The sequence below is a fragment of the Cavia porcellus genome, unplaced genomic scaffold (genome assembly GCF_034190915.1).
Source record: "Cavia porcellus strain 051 isolate PalLab524CR breed Dunkin Hartley unplaced genomic scaffold, mCavPor4.1 scaffold_1, whole genome shotgun sequence".
NCBI classification, from domain to species: Eukaryota; Metazoa; Chordata; class Mammalia; order Rodentia; family Caviidae; genus Cavia; species Cavia porcellus.
Window position 1 is genome coordinate 15,333,314 of NW_026947484.1, and position 7,878 is coordinate 15,341,191.

Below are 7,878 nucleotides of genomic sequence, written 5' to 3' on the forward strand. Positions count from 1 at the left end.
ATCACTGTTCTGGTTCTTGAGAACCAGCAGATTTTTCAGTATTGTAGATATTAGTAGGTGGATTTGGCAAACACAGTGGATGCATCTTTCTAGTTCATATAATTTATTATAGAGGCTGCTTTTACTCAAGCTTTATTTTCTTCCTCCCTCACTTTTTTAAGGGATGCAGGGGACTGAAGTCAGCATCTTCACACTGAGCTACATCCCCAACCCTTTTTATTTATTTTGAGACAGGGTCTCTTTAACTTGCTAAGTTGCTTGAATTTGGAATCCTCCTGTGTCAGTCTTTCAGAGTGCTGGGACTCTAAGTATGCACCACCACACCTGTTTTCCTTCCTCTCTAACTTAATTTAATGATTGTGGGGATAGGGAGGTGAGGCTAGGGAATAGCAAATTTATCTAAAGACAACACCAACAGGTCTCTCTCTGTGATCATCTGATATTTGCTGTCCCTCAGCAACCCACACAAGAGAAACAATTTTCTTTGGTGAGTTTCCTCTGATACATTTGTGGGAGAACAGTGGAAGGGGATGAATTTTGGAGTCAGTGAGGTGTAAGTTCATATTTTTGTCTGTCCCTTAGATGCTACTGAATGTTGGACATGTTCTTCACATCCTGAGCCTGCTTGCATCTGATGTAAAATGGAGGTGGCAATTTTTGTTGGCCTGGCTGTGGTCAGGATAAGAGAAGCACTTGGGAGATGTGTGGTGCATGTGAGTTCCCCACATCAGTTAGCTTTCGGTTGCTGTGACAAACACTGGAGAAGGTCAGCTTATCAAAGGGAAGGTTTACTTTGGCTCATGGTTTCAGTCTACAGTCACCTGCTCTTATTGCTTTGGTCCCATGACGGAGAATGTCATGGAGGAAACATGTAATAAAGGAGGGCTATTCACCCAACAGTGGCTAAAAAGCAAAAAAGAAAAGGGACCAGGGTTCTAATTTCCCCTTCAACCCTGTGTCCCATCTAACTTCTTCTACTGGGCCCTGCCTTCCCAAGGTTCCACATCTGCCGACAGTTCCACATGCAGGTGATCAGGCCTTAAGCCTATGGTCATATGGGGAGCATTTAGATGCAAACCACGGCGTCTTCCTGTATGTGTTTTAGGAACGGGAATCTGAATTTCTGTCTTGGCTCTTTTGAACTCACTCACACATCATTACTGTTTTGCAGAAAGTGGCTTTCTAATGACTGGAGCTTCTCTAAGGGAAAGAAGGGAACTTTCATGACAACTGCAAAACAGCTGTCAGCAGCTCTCAGGCTGGCAGATGCTCGCTGTTCTTAAGAGAATAGATTGCTCATTTATTATTATTTTCTAGCAATTCAAATGCAACGAATAGTAATAACATGCCATCTAGGACTAATTAGGTGCTAGGAATGGTCTATTTATTCCTCCATCTTTAGAATGACCGTATGAAGTGATCCTATTGTCACCTCCATTTTAGTGACAAGGAAATCAAGACTCAGAGATGTTAAGGCAACCCAATCTGTGAGAGGCCAAGCCAGCATTTTAATACTAGTGGATTTGATCCTTTATGAGCTTTTCTTTTGAGTTTGTTACTCTTCTAATAATACGTTCTACTTTCATCTATGGAAAGAAAAATGCTAGCAGTAGAGAAGATGAGTACTCACAAATTAAACAAACAAACTAGGAAATAGAAACCTGCCAATCCTTGCATGCCTAGCAAAACAGCAAAAGCGGATGTTGGTAGAATTGGTCTTTGCTATGCCTAAGCATGACCAGAGGCTCATCAGAGTTTTAGAACTTTGGCATTGTGATCTCTGTGTTAAGCCACTGGAAAAAATTTAAATCTTCTCTCTTTGTTATTCTGCCTGGGGACCATCTCACACCTGACTGAGCTCCTTCAGCAACTGATCCAGAAAAATGGAACCAAAGTTCAATCCGCTATTCAGTCACCTGGGTAATAAGCACCTATAAGATTTGTTCCCAAATCATGGTGACAGTACCTTGTGACTGTCAATGGGGATTTGTATGTGAAGCCTCTTTGTAACTCTAAATGGATAGGCAAATGCAGAGGCTTGTTATTCCAAGTGCAATGGATGTCAGAGGTTGGAGCATTAGGGATTCTAAAATGAAGGGAAACTGTTCGTGTTCCTCATTGAAACAGCAGGTAACTGGATAGAAATCATTTTAAATCAGTATTGGTTAGAGGTGCTGCTCCAAATTGGAACCTGCACCTAAACGTCCAGCCCTGAGTGGGTGTGATGCTTGGGAAAGACTTCAGGGTCTGAGTTATTAGAAGAATGTAGGAGACTGATGGTGGAAAAGCACCTGAACATTGGGCTAAAATAAGAATACATAAAGCAAGCGCAAGGAGAGATCAGGAGAAGAGAGTTCTTGGCAGAGATTGCTTCTGTAATTTATCCCAGATCCTTCAATTCCTGACCACGACCCTGGGGAGGAGATTATCACCTCCCTGAGCCAGCAGTCTGGCTGGTATGGAGGTTGTTAACTTGAGAAAATCACCAAAGATAGTATTGGGCAACTTCAAAAGTCCACTGTCTTTTTCATTGAGCTTGTTGTGAAAAGGGCTTAAACAGAACACTAATAACAGCTAAAGATCTAGCTGCAGGTGGCTGTCTAATTCCAATCAAAATAATCTTCCCCCAGTCTTAGTGGATAAAGGAGGGCAGAATTAAAAAGGGAACTGGGAGTGATTTTTGGCACTGGCACTAAGTCTGTTGTGGAAGAAGACTATTGGTGTTGGCAGTGTGGAGTTAGGTTTTTCCCCAGAAACAAATTTTCCTCTCCCCTTGATGGTTTGGAAGGTCGGTGCACAAATGCCTTTGTGTCAGTTGCATACAGCTGCACACACCATGTGGTATTTGCTTGAGTTAACAGTGTGGTCGAAAAACGACGGGCCATTATTTTTTGAGGAGTTAGAATTATTGCAGGCTCGCATATTGCCGTATTATCTAGAAGCTCCTGTGCTGACTTGAGAATACAGTTTTGTGATTATGGACTAGATACCTTTACCTTTTTCCTCTGGTAGTTTGTGTTTAATTAGAGTCCTATCAGCTTCCAACATTGTGTTTCTCAGTAGTGCATGTTACTTGAGTTTGTTTTTCAATAGTAATAGTAGTCCAATAAGATTGCCCCCCAAAAAGAAAAGCCAAATGTTAGGTTAAATGAAAGTGAACAACTATCTTTACTGTGGGATTTTCTGGAACCTTCAATGTACAAGTGAGTTTTGAACCACCTAGAAAACATTACATTATTACTCTTAAAAAATAATCTCCTAAAATATTGGCTCTTTGTTTCAGATTTCCCAGATGCGTCCTGGGAAATGCTGGTTTCAGGGTAGGGATAGCCGGAGTGAGAAACAGGTTGAGCAGGCATTTCCCTCCAGGCCTTGGCCCCAGCATTCCTGCCAAGATGCCAGGCCATCCCTTGAGAAGAGGCCGTAATTGAGCATCGATGCAGGGCCTGGCAGCACGAGCAAATGGGGTATGGGTGTGTGTGGGCTGGGGGTGGCATGGGGGTAACAGAGAGGGGAAGCTAGTAGGAGAGAAAAGAGCATGCCCTGCTCTCTCTGATTCCCCCGTGAAGGTTTTCTTTCTGTGCCTCAAGGACTCAAAACTAGTCACAGGTGGAATTGTTGTAAAAGACGTTCCCAAGCGGCTTAGTATTTATAGATTGGCATTGAAGTAAGCAGATTTCTGCAGCTGAAAATAGTGACATCCAGGCATTTGGACCAATTTGTGAATTTTCCTCAGGGACATGTGTTCATAGAAGTAATTTTGTGGCAAAAAGAAAGTCGCTGGAAATGTTTTTCCTGAAAAGCTATGTCTCAGTATTTATCTTGCAAAGGAGATGCACCCCAAGTTCAAGTATCTCTGATAAATCCAGTTGGTGAGTAACCCTCTTAAAGCTTCATGATTCTCATGGGGCGATCATTTGTTAGTCCCCTCCTTGTTCCTTAAAAAAGGTTTGAGCTTTGGAAGTTTCCAGGTCTGTGAAGACTTCCTTGTCTTCCATCTAAGTCATTTTCTACCTTTCTAGAATGTTAGGGAAAACAACAGAGGTCCCCTGCGAGTTCCTCTCACACTCCACGAGCAAATGCAGAAGATGCAGAGAAAAGCACAACCTGAGAAACCATTCAGACACGCTTTTAGAAGGACAGTTGACAAACGAGCTTATAAAAGGTTTTGTTGAATGCTGATCGTGACAGTAGATTCATATTTTATTTAGTTTTTTTACAAAAAACCCAACTTTACTGAACATCGGAATAGATGGATTTTCAAATTAATTATGTTTAACTTATGGCTATTAGTTTTGAATCCATAGTAGACTTTACTAACTGGTACTATACGAAGATGATTGTCTGTTACTTCAATGCTATATTCATAAACAAATATATTTAAATCTAGATAGAAGCATTTGTGACTGGACTAGTGCACAGTAATCCCTGCTATGTGCACTGATCAAGCTGACAATCGAGGATTATTTGCTTTACAGCAAATTTGAAGCACAAATTTGAATTTTATACAAAAATTCAGTTTTACTCTTATTCTTACATTAGTGGCACCAGACATCTGTAACTTACAGGCAAGCAAATACTGTTGTTTTCTACCTGAACAGAAATATACATGATGTATTGTTTTCATTAGGCAATACTTGCTTTTTATGTTTCCATGAGAATGCCATGTAACCCTTTTGTGAACAAAATGACCATCTTTGGAGGAAGTACTTAATATGTATATCTTATTAAATCCTCCAGTAACAAATGGAGAGTTCACTGCTTTTACTTTGAAGGGTTGGTAGTTATCTGTCACATTTCTATGTGGAGCTCACTAGCATTCTTCTGTTGGAAATTCAGTATTTCCACATCATACTTCTGAAAAGGACTTGAAGGTCTCAAAATCTTGTGTCTCCTTTGGTTTGCTTCTCTCTTGTCCCAGGTTTTAATAGTGGTCCACTTCATATTATCATCTCCATTTTCATAAATTCTCTTTAGAACATTCGTTAGTCCCTCATTAGGATCTGTCTCAGCATCGTAGGTGGCTTTTGTTTTTCTTTGTACTCTTTCTCAACCTGAGTGACGTTCTCCCACTGAGTGTTTTCTGCTTTCTTTCTACACAAGATGAGAACTGTGTCAGTCTTAATTTTTTTTGAACTGCCTTGCACTGAGGTGGTTTCAAGAAGATTGTTCCTTAAATAGGTAAAGAACCTAAATGGTTCTTTACCAAAAGATCAAATGACCTCTCCGTGAAATCCACCTGTGTGTTGTCGGCAGGAACTCGATGAACTCCAGTTAAAGTAATGTAGATTTTCACAAACTTATCAGGCTGGCCCTACCCATAATGACTGACATTCACAGGGTATTCTGTTTGATAGGAACAGATATAACAGCCGGTTTTTCACTGTCAAGAAGTTCTGGTTTCTTTTGTGATTTTTCTTGCATCTTATTCTTTATTTCTGTTTTGATCTTAGATTTTTCAGCTGTCAGGGCATCGTCCACTTCCTGGTGGCCTTTTCCAGAAATGCGTTTATCCCTTTTAGATTATTCTGCAGCTTCTCCAAAGCTGAAGCCATGGTTGGATAGAGTTGGACCAAAGTCCCAGGCTGCATCTGTGCATGCAAGGACAGGAACTGCTGGACGCAGCATGCTCCCGATGAGCGTGGGCCTCACCAGCCCTGATTGTATAATGATTGGGGGAATCCTACCTCTCAAAACTGGTTTTCAGCCCTATCAAGTCAAAGGAACTAGGGAAGCTATCAGAATTGTTTATCGATCTGACTGTATCTCTTTCCTAATAGAACCCTGATAGTCTGCCTCATACCTGTTGGCCTAAAACTCAGCCTAGGTCTGTTGGTTATTTATTTATTTAAGATACTTGGCCTGTTTGGAAATTAAACACTTTCTTGGATTTCATCTCCTTGGGTCCATGGCAGACACGCTGGGGGCAGTCCTCAGAGGATAGTATGATAAAAGCCTTCATAGGATAGTGCAATGGGAAAAAGCCAAAATGAATTAGCTTGCTGTGACATGGCTAACATCATTGCATTTATATATGTTTCATTAAGCAGGGGCTTGACAGCTTTATGAGGAAACAGTGGGGTTTGCAATGGAAGAAGGCCTGTAACCTTGCCAAAGCTGATCGCGGCCTGTGCCATGCGTGCTCTTTAATAGAATAATATTTGTGCAGTGAAAATGTCATTTTAAATGACTGGTTTGATAATCCCTTAAGCTTTTAAATGATCTGCAAAATCTGGAAATTCTACTCCAGTGTTTAAAACTGACGGGAACATTAATGAATGCAAACATTAAAGGATGGTGCCCAGCTTTTCTCCTGAGTCAGACGTTTCTTACTGGAGTTTCTTGCCTTTTGTCTTCTGCATACTTTCTGTGGCTTACAGCCCTGTTGAGGCAGCTGCAGCGGGTCCTCACTGTAGGATATGCTTTGGGAGGAGGAGCCCAGCCTGGTGTGACTTAGAGTTACCAAGTTTGCTGCTCTCTCACGCAGAGTAAAAGGCACCCCCTCTGGGAGGGAGCTTGTAGAAAGGGCCCCCTCTAGGCAGCGCAATTAGCAAAGGGCAGGCCTCTCTTGGGTACAGCCCCAGCCAAGCTCTCACCTGCCCAGCAGCAGGTAGAAAGGATTTAGACACCCTCTGGAGCCTGCTTGGGCATATTCTGTGCCCTGTACACAACTTCCCTGTGCTGTCAGCCTTGTTTTGCTCAAAACTCCAACCCCAAAGCCCTGGGCCTAGGTAAGAAGAACCTTGCATTCCTCCAGACAAATATGTCCTTTGCTGTATGAGATTCTAGAAGATACATTGTCCTTCCAAGGAACCTTTCCTTCTTTCAATGACTCTGGAATAGGATAGGAAGGCAGGTATAGATAGGGATTATCTTCTCCTGGATTGATCAGTATGATGCAGGGTGGAAATCTACAGTTGAGGGATGGATCTGGCCCTCTGCCTGCTTTGATAAATAAAATTTTGTTGGGGCACAGTGAGGCTCATTGATTTATTGCTTGTGGCTGCTTTCCTCAGCTGAACTGTTGCAGTGGAGACTGGACTTTGTGATCCACAATCCTAAAAATGTTTGCTATCTGGTTTTTACAGAAAAAGCCTGCAACTCCTGCACTAGAACACTGGGCAAAAAGAGGTAGAATCCCTATGTCTTAGTCACTTTGCTGGGACAGCGTTGGTGCTGGGACACATTGCTGGGACAGAATACCTGACACTGACACTTATGGAAGAGAGGTTTTATTTTGGCTCAGACTTGAGTCCACAGTGGGCTGGCTCTAACACGGAACAGCATAGCAGAGGGGCAGGGTGGAGAGGAAGACTGCTCTCCTCATGGTGGTTAGGAAGCAGAGAGAAACTGGAGGAGCTGAGCGGGGAGGGTGATGTACTTTTCCAATTCACAACCCAGGGACTCATCTCATCTAATCAGATCTCACTCACCTCCAAACAGTAAATCACCCCCATGACCCAGTCACCTAAGCGCTTTGGAAGGTGTTATCCAAATTGTAGCATTCTGCCCTGAAGTTTAATTCTGTGGTTCCTGTATGTCCTTGAATAAGTTACTTAATCTTCCTGAGCCTCGATTCCTTTCTAAGTATATGGAAATATTTTTGACCTGTCCACCCCACACAACTGACAACAGGATTAAAAATGATTAAACGTAAGCGAGAGTGCTGTACGAACCTGAGTTATTATCCACTAGAGGTCTGCCACTGTATGGATCAGAACCCAGGCAAAACATCTTGACCTCCTCAGAGCTATTTTCTCACCTGTAAAAAAGAGGGGGCCTCAGATCAGCACTTATCAAAATGTAATGTGTCCGTGCTCACCTAAGGGGTCTGATCAGATTCTGATTGGATGGGTCAAACATGGAATTTGAGATTCC

General features: G+C 42.3%; 1 pseudogene; it reads right to left on the reverse strand.

Moving 5' to 3' along the window:
• Window positions 1-4,877: 4,877 nt before the first annotated feature.
• On the reverse strand, window positions 4,878-5,555 carry LOC100720315 (calcyclin-binding protein-like; annotated as a pseudogene).
• Window positions 5,556-7,878: the final 2,323 nt, after the last annotated feature.